The sequence below is a fragment of the Ambystoma mexicanum genome, chromosome 3p, assembly GCF_040938575.1.
Source record: "Ambystoma mexicanum isolate Mex_15411 chromosome 3p, UKY_AmexF1_1, whole genome shotgun sequence".
NCBI classification, from domain to species: Eukaryota; Metazoa; Chordata; class Amphibia; order Caudata; family Ambystomatidae; genus Ambystoma; species Ambystoma mexicanum.
The window spans coordinates 637,514,792-637,530,929 of record NC_090925.1 but is presented as its reverse complement, the minus strand read 5'-3'; the positions used below and the strand labels follow the sequence as shown (position 1 = coordinate 637,530,929).

General features: G+C 48.1%; 1 protein-coding gene across 2 annotated transcripts in view; it reads right to left on the bottom strand.

Annotated features, from left to right (window-relative positions):
• The window catches only part of PCYOX1L (prenylcysteine oxidase 1 like), a 241,703-nt gene that overhangs the window by 109,424 nt on the left and 116,141 nt on the right, over window positions 1-16,138 (bottom strand). The window lies entirely within an intron of this gene.

Below are 16,138 nucleotides of genomic sequence, written 5' to 3'. Positions count from 1 at the left end.
AACAAAAACAACGATCTTACTAGGCCCAGTGACATTGAGAACGAGCAAGTGCATGGTAGAGGGGAAGAGGGAGAAGTGCATGGAAGGGGGATCAAAAGGAGAGTGCGGAGCAAGGAGGAAAAAAACATAAATAATAATAAATAAATTAATAAATAAAAAGGCAACAAACAGAAGGAGTGCAGCCAGCAAGTGGCAGTGCTGGGTTTAAGGCAGCAGGCTGGGTAGGTCTGATAAGTGCAGGAAGAACAAAACAAAGGGGTAGGGGCTGTATGCGTACAGATACAGACCCCAGTGCAAGGGGTGGCTCGGAGGCAGTGCATGCGGGTGGCAAGAGGAGCAGGTACCTGGGCCCGGAGGAAAGAGGGTGGCCAGGTGCATGGTGCCGAGGGAGAGTAGAATCAGCAGGGTAGAGGGGGGGCAAAGGCAGAAGCAAAGAGGAAGGTCTTGAGGTGCTTCCGGAACCGGAGATGGTTCTCCAAAAGTTTCCTCAAGATGGTTCTCCTCACTTTAACTGTTTAGACGATCTAGACTCTGTGAGCGGATGGACTTGGCGATGGCATGAATATTCTCTCTATTGATTTGTGACTGTGTTTTGGTCTGGCGACAGCAGGCAATAGCCCCGGTCTGTGATAATAGCTCCTTTTCTGAACCGTTTTTATTTTTATACGAGTCTTTCTTGTTGGTGGGTGTGGGATGGGCTTTTTTGGAAGGGTTCTCGTAAATGTTGAGGTAAAATTGGATGCGGGATGGTAAGAGTCATGATCAGTTTGCTACTTGTAGAGTGTGACACCTGCTTAGTTTAAGCTTATCTCTTATTTCCACTTAGCACTGAGGTCGTGTTAGCGGACTCCCCGTTGGGCCAGAGTTAAAGAACTTGCTCTTAATGTGCACGGATTGAACTCCCCCTTAAATCTGTGTTGCAGAGATTGAGGGAAAAGGAATGTTCTATAGCCTTGTTACAGGAGACGCACCTATGTCACACTGATTTTCGTAGACTGCGCAATAGACACTTTGCTAAACAATATCTTGCCTATTTCAGTACTGATAAAGGTGGAACAGGGATCTTTGTTGAGTTGGGAGAGAAGAATGACCCGGGGGGGGTCGGTTTATAGGGGTCAAGGGCTTGTTAGGCAGTCATCTGTTTACTGTCATATCTCTTTATTCCGCCAGTGAGAAGCAGGGTGGATTCCTGGTGGACTTTCTGTCGGAAAGGACTGCTTTTGCAGATGGACAAGTGATCTTGGTGGTGGGGGTAGGGGGATTATAATGTAGTACCTGACCCCATGATTAATCACACCCACCCTCTGCTACAGACTTTAAACTGGCCCAGTCTTTAATTAAAGTTCTGAGGGAAATGAATCTGCTTTACTTGTGGAGGCTATTGCACAAGGGAGAACTTGACAACACACATTTTACACGCGTATAGGACTTTCTCAAGGATCAATCTCTGGCTCATATCTCCCTTTCTCCAGCATGGATTCACATGCTCGTGAATATTCCCCGTTGTCAGGCCGGGAATCCTCGGTAAAAGAATAAACTGTTTGACTTGCACTTACAAATTGTCTTTCTTCTATACACCAAACACTGAGCTCTGGGTCATACTGTCCCCAGCCAATGACTGCCCTCTCCCTAAGCCCCTCCACTGGCAGCCATCTTCACATTTTTACTGCACGTTCAAGTGTTGGGAGTCCTCGTGTTGTGCTCAGAGATCTTTTCTACGTTTTTGCGCTTTTTCGATAAAAAGTTTCTATTTTTGTCAAATAGAGCCTGTGTGTTCTTTCGTTCCTTTGACCGGCAAGCAGGGATCCGTTTGTCGGCGTCTTTCAACGCCCCTTAAGGGCAAGAATTTCATGAAAGAGTTTCATGGAAGATTCCAGAACGCCATTGGGCCTACATCGCACTCCAGACCATGTCGGAGGAAAGAAAGAGGGAGGCTCCCTCTTCAAGCTCTGCTCCAGCTGCGGATTGAGGAACTTGTTTGTGGAGGACAAACACTCTCAGTGCCTCTACTGTCTCCATCCGGAGCACAGCGAAGCATATTGTGAAATCTGCCTTGGGTTCTCCAAGCAAACCATCAGGGACAGTCACAGTAGGTTGGTGGCATGGCTTTCCAAGGCCTCTACCCTGTGCGGCAAGCAGGGGCATGCCTTACCCAGGACCGGCCGGTCCAAAGAGCTGGCTTCTAAGTCCTTTGAGGGTGCTCGATCCGCGGGGGCCCAAGACAAGGCCAAGTACCGCAAGTTTGTTTCCGTCTGGGTTTCCGCACAAGTGGGTCCGACGATACGCAGCGCACGTTCATCTTCGCCATCTGCCTCCATCGCCAGTCATCGCTCCAGCTCCTCCCCGAAGAGGAAATCGGTTAACCCAGGGAAGCTGCGGGAAAAGCCGGAGAAGACCAAGGCGCAAGGAAAGGTGTCCGACCTGCCCCTGAAGGCCCAGGTTGTCCAGACTAAGTCATCCTTGAGGATCGAGCTGGTGACGGCCGCCCTCTCGAAGGCAAAAGGGGCTGACTTGGTCCAGCGAGTGGGAAAAGATCTCCACCGACCGTTGGGTGCTGGACGCTCCCACCCACGGACACTCTCTAGAGTTCCAGCAGAAGTGTCCGCGGATACCACTGGTGGCCCGGCAGGAGCAGCACATCCCTCCGCTCCTGCGGGAAGTACGGGCCATATTAAAAAAGGGGGCTATAGAGCTGGTTCCGATGTGACTGCGGGCTCCGCAGTCTACTGCAGATACTTCTTGGTGAAGAAGACTGGGGGCTGGAGGCCCATTCTAGACTTGCGGCGCCTTAACAAATACCTCAAGTCCCAAAAATTCATGATGGTCATGTTGCAGCACGTGCTTGGCCAACTGGAGGAAGAGGACTTCTTGTCGTCGCTGGATCTGGAGGATGCATACTTCCACATCCCCATTCACGAGAAGCATCGGAAGGTCCTGTGCTTCGTAGTACAGGGAAGGCACTACCAGTTCAAGGCCCTTCCCTTCAGACTGAATTCGGCACCCAGGGTGTTCACAAAAGTGCATGGCACCAGTGGCGGCCTATCTGCGCCTACAAGGGATACATGTGTACACGTACCTTGATGACTGACTCATCCACGCCAAGTCCAGGGAAGTAGCAGTTCAACACACGGAGAGGACCGTCCAGCTGCTGACAGATCTGGGGTTCTCCGTCAACTATCCAAAATCCTGCTTGATACTATCGCAGAACGTGCTATTTCTGGGGGCCAGGCTCAACTTGGTCTCCTGCCTGACCGCCCCCTTGGAAGAGAGGATAGTGGCCATGCTGGGCAAGGTGCAATGGCTGTTGACACTGAAGACTGCCACGGTGCGGACCATCAAGTCAGATGAGGCATGCTTGTATTCAGTGTTCTCCAAATAAAACTATAAAAATTCTCTTTGGGTATCGACCTCCTGGCCCAGCACAGGCTTTCCTGGAGAAATGAGAATTATTTGTGGCAGACACGGGGAATAAGCATGACGAGCTGTTATGTTTGGTGGACTTCAATATATGGGCTGAGGAGGTGACATCTGGGGATGGGAGAGGATTAAGGGAGGCCCTGGAAGCCCATGCTTTGGAACTTCTAGCGTCATCCCCCTCACATTACCAGGACCATTGTCTTGATGTCCTGCTATATCGAGGGAAGATAATTTGTTATGTTGAGACAATCGCAATATCATGGACAGACCACTATGCCATAGTATTTGAACTGAGAATGCATAAGAAAACTCTGGAAGTGCACACAGAAAATTGGATGGGGGAGTTCCGCAAGCTGAAAGATTTATTGAAAATCTCAGGGGAAACTCTGAAACATGCTTTGGCACAGATTGAAGAGGCTCTTCCATGTGAGGAGTTCTTCAATAAAGGCATGGAAATCATGGCTATGCTTTGTAATGAACAGGCCCCTCTCCAACAAAACAAAGCCATGTAACCCCTGGTTTTCGCCAGATTTGGCCAAGAAAAGGGTACAGGTGAGATCTTTACAGAAAAAAATGGAGAAAACATCGTACAGAGAGCATTTTAGAAAAGGTCAAGAGCGCCCGAAAAGAATATGGAAAAGCCATTTTTGATGCCAAAGCTAAATTTATAACGGGGAAAATTGACAAAGTCATGAACAGGCCACGGGAATTGTACGCTGCTATTTCCCAGTTAGCAAATCCTGGGTGTGCGTCAGCAGCACCTGAATCATCACAAGCACAGGCAGATGCTTTTAATAATTACTTTATAAATAAAAGAGAGCTAATACAAGGAAAGATTATGGAAATTAAACCATAACATCCCCAAGAGGATTTGGAAGTAACAGAGGAGATTAGCCCAGAATGCATATCTCATGATGAAGACACTGGGGCGGATCAGAAGCTATTTGTGTTTACGGAAGTATCTGAGGAAATGGTCTGCACCTTGCTCTCTGTGTTGAAGGCTACTAATGATGTACTCTTTGTTATTCCATCTTCAGTAGCTAAACGAATAGCTCCAGATATTACCCCATTTATCACAACATGTGTCAACAAATCTCTTACATCAGGGGTAGTACCGATGATTCTGAAGAAATCTGTGGTCACGCCACTGCTAAAAAAACTAATTTGGACCCTAAGAATTTCCAGAATTACAGGCCAATGGCAGGATTGTCATGGCCATCGAAAATTCTGGAAAACATTGTGACAGCTCAGCTGCAGGAACATCTGGATCAGGAGAATCTGCAATCCACTGCAATCTGGCTTCCGACCAGGTTTTGGGATGGAGATGGCGTTGCTGACGGTCTGGGACTATCTATTGGAGACGGCGGATCAGGGGGGCGTGTCCCTGTTGGTCATGTTGGACCTGTCCACCGTCTTTGATACGGTTGTCCATGGGACCCTGCTGAAACGTCTGAGAGAAGTGGGTGGAGTAGTGAAACAAGCTCTTCAATGGTTTGAATCTTTTCTCTCTAGAAGAGAACAGAGTAGGATTTGGAGATTTCTTGTTAGATTCAGGATTACAAAGCTGTGGAGTCCCACAGGGTTCGTCCCTTGTCACAGGTTTCCCCCTTTCTCACCTGCTTTCGCTGCTTGATGGAATCCAGAGGAGTTTTCTTCCGTACGGATCGGGTCTTGTACAAGCCTGCTCTGCCGTCTTCGGCTTCCAGTGTTCTTTCAGCTTTAACGTCCGGGAAAAAATGAGGAAACTCCAGGAAGACCAGGAAAGGAAAAGTGCACTCGGAGGCGGGTGCACGGAATCCGGGAAGAAGGCTAAATAGGAGGAGGGAGGATAGAAGGGAAAGCGGAGGGTCCAGGAATCAGGAAACTACAGAATTCCGCAAGGCAAACTTCGGAGCACACGTCTAGCCACAGCAACAGTAGCGTTGAGACATGCGGGCCGCGGGGGCATGGCCATTTTATAGAACATGCTGCCTTGGATGTAAAGACTGGTAGGTAGCGTTCTGTGTGTACGGCCATGTTGGAAGTAGTACAGAGTGTAAGCCCCGACGCGTCAAGGACCAGGAGGTCCAGAAGGGGCATGTCTGATGGTTCATGACATCCCTCTCCCCACTGCTTTTTAATTTATATGTTAAACTACTCATGAACATTCTGAGGAAGCACGGCATACAGTTTCACTCATACGCAGGTGTTCTTGAGGATACAGAATCTAGAGGAGACGTACAAAATAGTTGACCGATGCCTACAAGAAATACAGGCTTGGATGTGTGCGATCCAGCTACTGCTGAATGCCAGCAAAACAGAAGTGACTCTATTCGCTTCAAAGCACAATCTGCAGAGGGAGCATTTAAACTCCCTATGGGGACACAGCTGAATTTCTCCAAGAAAATAAAAAATGTAGGCTGTGTCTGGAAGGATAACATGGGAAGTGGAGCTAGTGCGAAGGTACAAGCAGCTTTCCACTCACTACGCCTATTGAAACATATCCTACCATTCATTGCGAATGAGGACAGAGCGGTAGTCATTGGCACTCTGGTTAACTCGAGGTTAGACTATGGAAATGTATTGCTGTCGGGTATACCAGCCTATCAGTTGCGAAGACTGCAGGTGGCCCAAAATGCAGTGGTTAGGCTGGCATATAGGTAAAAAATCAGCTCCAACCTCTAACTTAAGAAGAGCCCTACATTGGCTGGCAGTAAAAGAGATAATTGAGTTTAAGGTACTCTGCTTGGTTTATAGATGTGTTAACAAGACAGGAACAAGATATCTATCAGATAAAATCAGGAGACATGTTCCTACCCGACAACTGCACTCAGCAGATCAAAATCTGCTTCATATACACCACACCAGGTATATGAGCAAATGGGACCGCAGATTCGGCGTCTACGGTCCAAGAGCATGGAATAAACTACCCAGAGAAATCTGTGAGATTAAAACCTTTCCGTCATTCCAGAAGGCCGTGAAGACCTATCTGTTTTGTTAGAACTCTCCTAGACCTTAACTGGTGTATTTCAATCTCATATGATTAACTGGATTAAGACATGGGCCTCATTACGAGTATGCAGGTAGCCATGCCGCTTTTAGCGGCATGGCTCCCGCCATACCGGGTACCGGATCCGGGTTCCTGGAATGGGGAAATACCAGGCCATTCCGACCTTGGAGGGCCCGGTATTCCCCCATTCCAGGAACCCGGACCCGGTACATCCCCATTCCCATTTGAGCCCCCATAGGGCTCAATGGGAATAGGGAGTATGCTAACCACGGGCCCGTTAATTACGGGCCTGTTGTAAGCATCCTAGTCTGCTAGCGGGTCCCACTAAGGACGACTGGTTTTACCAGACGTCCTTAGAGGGACTCACGAGCAGACCTCGTAATGAGGCGGTAGAGGGTTAACGGCGCCGGCAGCTCTACCAGCACCGTTAACCTGATCCGGCTCAGCAGGTTGCGGATAGGACCCCTTCAGGAATTCCTGGACGCTTGGTGGATCCAGGTGTCTGGAAGCTTTGCAGACAAGATTATTCTCGACGAGGAGTTCCGTCGAGCGATAAGGTGGTGGGCGTGCGCTCCAGCATTGCCGGGGGCACGGATTTCCAGAGCCCCCCCATACCAAGAGACAGTCACCACAGATGCGTCCCTGGAGGGCTGGGAAGCCCACACCGGACGTCTCCACGCCAGAGGCCTGTGGCTACCATAGGAGAGGGCTCTCCACATCAATGTCCTGGAGCTGCGGGCAGTGTTCTGGGTCCTCTAGTCGTTCCTTCTGTCACTCAAGGGCAAGGTGGTGAGGGTCTTCACGCACAATACCACCACGATGTTCTACATCAGGAAGCAAGGAGGTACCAGATACCCGGCGCTCTCCAGAGAGGCGCAGGACTTGTGGCACTGGGCCGTCAGCCAAGAGATGTTCCTCATTCCTTTTCACCTGGCTGGAGTCAAGAACACCATCACCGACTCCCTCAGCAGGGAGCTCCGCTCTTGCCACGAGTGGGAACTTCGACATGATCAAGTGAACAGCCTCTTCCTCAAATGAGGCAGACCCCAGATTGATCTGTTTGCGACAGCGATGAATTCCAAATGCCAGAGATTCGCCAGAAGGTTCCACCAGCCGAGGAGCATGGGGGACGCCTTTTCCTTTCTGTGGGAAGGCCTGTTCTGCCGGAATTCCCCTTCCCCGTTGCCTCTCCTGCTGCGAGTCATCAATCAACTCAAACGGTGGCGATGCAAGATGATCCTCATCGCCCCGGCGTGGCCGAGTCAGATTTGGTACCCGGATCTTCTCAGCCTGTCAGTGTTACCCCCGGTCAAGCTGCCGGTGGTTTGGATCTGCTCGCCAGAGAAGGAAGCACAATCCTATATCACGACACAGGATCGCTGAACCTGAAGGCTTGGCTCCTGCAGCCTTAGGGTTTGGAGTGTATGAGCTGCCGGCGGACTGCAGGGAGGTCCTTACCAGGGCCAGAACATCGTCCACTCTTCATTGCTAAGGGCACAAGTGCAAACATTTTGCAACGTGGTGCCGGACGCAGAAGACCAACCCTCTGAATATCTCAGCTCCGCAGATTCTTCCGTACTTGTACTTGGTCAAGGCAGGGCAGACGCACGCCTCTATCAAGGTGCTTCTGGCGGCTATCTCCCGCTACACCAGGTCTCCAGGACGGTCTTCTCTTTGGTCCCACCGTCTAGTCAAGGAGTTCCTCAAATGACTGTTTCGATCATTACCACCGGAGAAGGCCCCTACCCCGGCGTGTGAACTCAACATGGTGCTGACGAGGATCATGGGGGCTCCCTTCAAGCATATGCATCAGGCCCCTCTCAAGTTCCTTTCGTGGAAGACAGCTTTTCTCGTGGCCATCACCTCTGCCAGGAGGGTAGGTGAGATCCAGGTCCTTGCCTGCGAACAGCCTTAGCTGACTTTTCACAACACAACGGTGGTGCTGCGGATGCACCCCTCCTTCATGCCAAAGGTTCTGTCGGAATTCCACCTCAACAAGCCTTTGGTGTTGCCTGTGTTTTTTCCAAAACCTTTGTCGCCGGCTAAAAGGACTTTGCACTGGCTGGATGTGGCTTGTGCGCTGAAGTTCTATGTGGCACGCACAAAGTGTTTCCGGAAGACATCTCAACCATTCATGAACTTTGGTCCCGTGAACCATGGGAAGGCCTTGTCCAAGGCTTCCATCTCCAGGTGTCTCTCCGGCTGCATCACACACTGTCACTGGTTGTCAAACCAACCGCTGCCCGGCCGTCCGAGAGCCCATTCTACCAGAGCGATCGCTGCGACGACGGCGTTCCTGTCTGGTGTGCCCCTGCTGGACATCTGCAGGGCTGCTACGTGGAGGTCCACGCACACCTTTACGAGATTCTACTGCGTCCACAGGGATTCCAGAGAGGAGTCCAGGGTTGGCCAAGCAGTGCTACGCAACCTGTTCGCTTGAAGGCGAGACTGTTCCGGAGGGAAGAGTATTTGCTTCTGTTGAGCCTTGCCACCTCCTGTGGTTGTGTAATGTTGTACTGCTATGTATTCTTTATTCATGAGCATGTGAATCCATGCCAGACCCCATGCTGGAGAAGGAACAAGTTGCTTACTTGCAACTATTGTTCTCCAGCATGGGTCTGGCATGGATTCACATGCAAACCCTCCCTCCTGCCCCTCTGTGGCTCTTCTTGGTCATACTGCCACTTTATGGGCTATTAAATCTGAAGATGGCTGCCAGAGGAGGGGCTTAGGGAGAGGGGCAGTCATTGGCTGGGGGCAGTATGACCCAGAGCTCAGTGATTGGTTTATCGGAGAAAGACAGTTTGTATGTGAAAGTGAAACTGTTTTTTCTTTTTGATTCCCGGCCTGACGACGGGGAATATTCATGAGCATGTGAATCCATGCCAGACCCATTCTGGAGAACAATAGTTACAGGTAAGTAACTTGTTCCTTCTGATTCCGTTTGTATCAGAGGTACTCATTGCTATCCATGTACTCTCAGATCATGCAGCAGTTGAGTGTACACTTTCAGTTGATAGGTTGTCCCCCGTTAGCAGGCCCCCATGGAAGCTGCACGACCCGGCCCTCTCAGATTTGGTGTTCAAAGGACTCCATAACTAAGGCAATAACTGATTTCTTTAGGGAAAATAGCACTGATACCGTTCCGACTGCCACGGTATGCGACCCGATGAAGGCAGTGATTAGATGGGAACTGATTGCTCACACGACTGCTTGCACTTATAGGAATAGAACCCTAAGGTAGGCACTTTAGGGGGAGATGCGCGCTTCAGAAATGCTTCATAAGCATTTCAATTCTGTCATGGCCATGAAGGGCCTACGGGTAGCGCGAAATAAACTAGAAGCACACTTAGCAGGACATACGGCCAAATCGATTATTCGTGCTAAGCAATCTTATTATTCCATGGGTAATATGGTGAATACATTTCTGGTTCATAAATTGAAGGCCATACATACAACAAATACTACAGCAGTGCTGGTAGACTCAGACATAAATATTCAGTACAGGGAATCGGCGAAAAGGAAGGTTTCTGAATGATATTTACCCACAGAATCTGCAGCAGGCCCGCCCCCCCATCTCTGCGACTTACGCCAGACTACCAAATCAGGCTCTAGTCTACTGGTCAGGAGACCTTAGACACTCCTGTAACCACGGAAGAGGTGGCAATAGCAATGGTTTCTCTTAAACACAGGACCCCTAGTCCGGATGGTTTCTCAGCATCGTTTATACGATTTTTCAACCACAACTACTCAAACCTTTGACTAACTTATTCAACTTGTTCCCGGAATTTAGGGAGGGTTACTCCTTCGATGGAGTAAACTACAATTTTAATACTTAAGCTGGGGAATCCCACACAGGATTGTCACCCGTACAGGCCAATTTCTTTGAACCTGGATGCCAAGATGTACTCTAAGGTGTTGGCCTCGAGGTTGGGGACGGTTCTACCCCAACTGATAAATCCGGATCAGGCTGGGTTTATTCCAAAGCGAAGCACACAAGACAACATCAGATGAGTCTTGGATATCCTTGACCTAGCCAGGAGGTGATAGTCTTGCCCTGGGAGTACTCACACTGGATGCTACTAAAGCATTCGACAGAGTGCACTGGCCCTACCTTTGTGAGGTTCTGCTTGCTTTTGGATTTGGCCCATTGGCTAACTACCATTGACCTTTTACTCGAATAAGGGTTAATTGCCCCTGTCCCTATCGCTCATGGAACTAAGCAGGGTTGTCCACTGTCTCCTTTGATTTTTGCTCTTGTAATGGAGCCATTTGCGCAAAGGATCAGAGACAACTCGGAGATCACAGGGACTGAGGTAGCTTGGGTACAACACAAAATGCCTCTTTATGCCGATGATGTCCTGCTCATGTTAACTAATATACCAACCTCCATTGAGGCTGTCATGTCTGAATTAAGATGATTTGAACTGGCTTCTCTGTCAATTACTAGAAATCCTTGCCATAAGTGTGCAATTGCCCAAGAAAGTCATTGCCACTGCGGGATCCACCTGTTGAATTCGGTGGGCATCTGACACTATTGAGTACCTGGGGGTGAGGATTCCTGTTTCCCCGCAGGATGTATATTGGGTCAACTTCCCAGGGTTGCTTAAGGATCTTGCCGAAGATCTTAAACGTTGGAGTAAGCAGGAAATATCACTGATGGGACGAATCGCTGCAGTAAAAATGAATCTTTTACCCAGATTCTTGTATCTTTGTCAAGCCTTGCTAGTTAAGATACCCAACCTTGAAGTACGTATGCTGCAGCGTAGCGTCCTACAATTTATCTGGGCGGGCAAAAAGCCTAGAGTTCCAAAAGCTGAGGTTTTAAGCTATGCCCCGAGGGGAGCAATGGCGGCTCTGGACCTCCTCAGGTATTATGTGGCTGCTCGGGTTACGCACATTTTGGCTTGGAGGTCCCCTCCCAGTTGGGTAGCTCTTGAGAAAGCCAACTCCTCCTGCCGGTTATCTTTCTTACCCTTTATCGACAATACTAAACTCCCCGATCTGACACACACTTGAGCTCGACAAAAATCTTGCTGTATTACTGGCACGTGGCTTTTATGAAGAAGTGGGTGAATCGGGTTTCAGACCGTGCTATCCAGTCTTTGGTAATGCAGAATTCTCCCCAGGATTCTTAGGGAATAGTTTTTCAAATTGGCATAATGGGGGACTGCATAGCTTGCATCAGCTGTACCAGGAGGGCTCTCCTCTCTCGTGTCCGAATGTAAGGCTCAATTCTCACTAACCGAAGGCGAACGATTTAGATATGGTCATATTCGGCACTGGATTTCACAACTGTGAGGAGCCAGGTGACCCGCGAAGGTGAGAGTATTGGAATGTACCCAACAGTATGGCATAGATGGGGGTAGAATCTCATGCTTTTATAAACTTTTGGGAGGCAACTTACTAACCGTCAGATCCTCCTACATTGCCATTTGGAAAGCGGATATGGGACCTGCTGTCGAGGATTTATGGGAAGAGATCTGGGCTAGAAACCACGCCTCCTCTAGATGTGTAACCAATAGAGAATGTATGCATAAACTTTGCTACAGATGGTACCGGCCTCTGCTAACTTTACATAAAATGAATGCTGCTTTGAATTCGGCTTGCTGGAGGGGGTGCGGCCTCGGGAAGCTACTTTCATATGTGGTGGTCCTGTCATGTGATCCACACTTTTTGGGTTGCTGTACTGTCTTACATTAAGGAGAGAACTGCAGTGGACTTACCCCTGGCTCCACTAGTTGGCCTATCGCGTTGCTCAGTGGAAGATGTGTACCCTAAATCGGGTTGCAGAGCACAATCGGCGACACACCAATTTTTAGCAACTAAAATATCAATAGCACGATCGTGGAAGGCTCCTATGGGGCCAGTATTGGCACAATGGTGGATGGAGGTATGGGACATCTTGGTTGACGAAAAAGTTACAGCATGTGTAAAACAATGCGCTGCCTTGGCATCTAGATTTCTGGCTCCCATTTGTTGACTATTACCAGAATTTTCCCTACCTAACTTTTAAACCGTCTCTACTTTCAAACTATTCCCTGATGTGATGTCCTTGGTGTGGTACTTTGTTATTTTAACAGGGTTATGCATTTTCGCATTAGCGCCTCGGTGGTGGGATGGCTTGTTCGACCCGGGAATGTTGTGCATTATGCATTCAGCCATATTTTACTGTCTATGTATGTCTCGCATTCTTGTTTGAATAAAAGGTTTGGGAAAAAAGTTATAGAATTTTGCTTTTCTACTTAACAGATACTTCATTGTTCTGATATTGTGAAATGTGTAGGCTTAATTGAGCTGCAACAAGAATGCTGTGTGACTTGACTAGTTTATATTTGTGTATGATTTTGTATTATCTGGGGAGATGGTTTATATTTATGGCCTGTATTGTTTGTCTAATTGTGCATAGGATACTTTTAAATATTCATGTTCGTGTGCAAGGTTTGTTGGAAACCAAAGCACAAATGGAAAAATAAAGGGGATAAAATTCCCCAGTTTGTGGGGCAGCGCATTGCCGTGGGGAAAGTTCTGTGGGTCAGGTACTGGCGCTGCCCCTTCTGACTGTAATGTCACAAGTACTACGTAACATTACAGAAGTCAGAGGCTTCCTCTGACCACTTTTGCGCCACTTGGGGTGGGGGCATAAGCACAACAATTAAAACACTTCAGGTCCCCCTGCAGCCAAAACCAGCCCCTCCCATCACAATGCAGGCAGGAAACTGCTAATGGTGGGCCATTAGTCACTGAATGGTTTCGTGCTGAAATTGTGTTGGGAGGGGAGGTAGTGTGGGGCATGGGCGTGCACTGTAGGCAGCTTTGCCTCTCCCGAAATAATAGTTTGAAGCAGCGCTATTTCTTTCATGCTGCTTCTTTTCCAAACTTGATATCAATTCCACTTTAAACCACTTCCATGGCACTGGTGATGAGTTACTTCATTATGCTGATAATAGTTTTGATCAGTGTTGCTGAGTAAGTATTCTTTAAGCCATGACCCGGTTCATTTATTTATTTATGCAATGTTTGTCGGGTACATGGACACAGATTATTTATTTATGCAATGTTTGTCGGATACCTGTATCCGACAAACATTGCATAAATAAATAGGTACCCGACAAACATTGCATGAATAAATAAATAATCCGGTTCCATGTCTCCTTATAACAAGTCAACAGTCAGACTTTACTGTATCAAAGCATACACTTGATTCCCATTGAAAGAATTTTAAAGTGATTGTTTATTGTGTTCGGGTGTCTCCTTGTCATTGCCCTTTTGGCTTAGGTTGCCTCCAAACCCCCTTCAGCATCTTGTGTTCTTTGATGGTTGCATATACTGCATCCTGTGCCATATTCATGTTCTCTTGGTGTGCCCAGTCCTCATTATCTGCAGCCTAAGTGGGACTAGAGCATACAATTGTCTTGGGCACCAATGAAAAAGTGGCCCACTGTTGCAAATGGCAATTCATTCCTTGTGTAACGGACTGTTTCACTTTGCGTAGGAGTCCCTTAATGGTGTAGTTTGGGAGTGGGGTGGGGTGCGATGCAGTGGGGCTGGTGCGCGGGGTGCGGTGGGGCTGGGGCGCGGGGTGCGGTGGGGTGGGGGCGCGGGGTGCGGTGGGGCTGGCGCGTGGGGTGCGGTGGGGCTGGGGCACGGGATGGGATGTGGGGGGGTGTATTCCTAGTGTTTCGCTCTGGGCACCAAATGGATTAGAAACTGCCCTGCTGAAGTGCGTTATAATGGTTTTCAAACAGGCAACATAACTGTGGAAACCATGATGACCATTCTCCGTGATAAAGAGAGTGGAATTAACATGCAAGGAGGATTCATGACAAGTGGGAGTATGGCATCCATCCTGCCACAAGACTGCAGCCTACCTTGTGTTCACTTATTTACAGGCACGCCTGATGCAGGCAGGTGTGAAACCATTGTTCGCTAAACACTCCTTTTGCTTGGTATAATATTTCTTTACATTAATGTTTTGGCTATAGAACAGTGATAAAACACACAAGTTATGAAATAGTTAAGTTGACATTCATCACACAATGTTGTCCATGCACGAAGCCCCCTAAACAGACCACCTTGAGTTAAGCATTTCCATAAAGCATTCAGGTGCTTCGTTTCAGCAATATGGTGATTAGCGCTCTCTTAATATGGCATTCTTCCGTGTTGATGTGTCTACGTACATGGGGGAGTAAACAATGTTACGCTGGTGTCATTAAACAGAAAAGTCAAAATGTTTTTCATTTATGTGATTTTTATTATTTTTTGATCCCAGCAATTAAACCACTGTACAGGGCTTTTGTAATCCTCGGTAGCCTTTCAAATACTGTGCTTTCGTTGTGTCGGTGCAGAAGGGTCCCTCCTTTGTTCCTGCTCAGTCCTGTGTGTGCCTCGAGCTCCTGTATTCCCACCACAGCCCCGCAGTGTAGAGCTCGGTTCTACTCCATGCGACTTAATTTCTTCAAACCCCCTCTTCCCCAGTCTCCCCTTCCTCTCTCCACGCCCGCTCAGTGTTGCCAGGTCAGAAGGAAAAAATAAGCTGAATGTTCCTTTAAAACAAGCCCAAAACAAGCTGACTCCCAACCAAATAAGCTGCAAAAACAAGCGCACCTCTAAAATAAGGTGGAAAGGTCTCAGAAGTTGAAAAATAACTATATAACGCAAAGAATACATACAGAGAGCTCAAACATATGTTAACAAAAAGCATTTATTAAAATTGTTATTTTCTAACAATTGGTGTCTATTTTAATTTTTTGTATGTGTGCGACTTATAAAAGCAACATTATTGGCTTTTTGGATCCTTGGCTGCTCTGGTCCTTGATTCGTCGCTCACCTCTGGTCCTTGGCTCCATTGCAGGTACCTGCCAAGTAGCCCCATGTCCTTCATGACACTGAGCCAGTCCAGGCATTTCCTATTAAATGCTAGGACTGGTATTTTATTTCTTCCCATTATAAGTATGGGCCTACAAGGACCAGTATGCAAAGGGAAAATCCAGGACTAGCTCATGGCGACAAGCGTGACATGGCCCCCCCACTGTCGTCCTTCTGGTATTGGGAAACCTGGTTGATTGCTGTCATCTGGTCCTTGGTTCATATAGTCCATCACCCCTCTGGTCATTGGCTCCCTCATGACTTACTCCTCTAGTAAATCACAGCCCACCCATTGACTGTTCATTGCCATGCTAATCCCCAACCCTGTTCTTGCCCCTACCCGCCCAAAACACCTTCTCATGGGAACTCTTTGAGCTCTCTTTAATCAAGCCTTAACATTAAACTTTGCACTCAATGCTGAATTAATTTGAGCTGTAAATGCTACTTGGTGTAATAGAAATGTCTTAACCTGGTCTGCGTTCAGCCAATCAAGTTAAAAGCACTGTGTGTGCCCTTCAGTGAAGTCATGTTAACAGTTTTTGGCTTTTGCAAACTTATCAGGCATTTGCCAGGCACTGCCATTAGATGACCTGGTACTTGCACCATTTTGCACCTGGTGCCGTTCATACAACTAAAGACAGCAGTGCCTACCAAGGGCCTTTCCCATGCCTACACAAAACCCTAAACTATTGTCATTGTCTAGGCTTGTTTCCATCATGACTAAACTACATGTTGCTGTAAATACCCCGTGTTTACCTCTTGGCTAGGTAATGCGTCTTCAAAGGGTCTCTCATATTGAAAGAGCCCATCAATGCAAAAGAAAGGAGTACTTGCAGGTCGTTAAGGGGCTGCAGACAGCCCCCT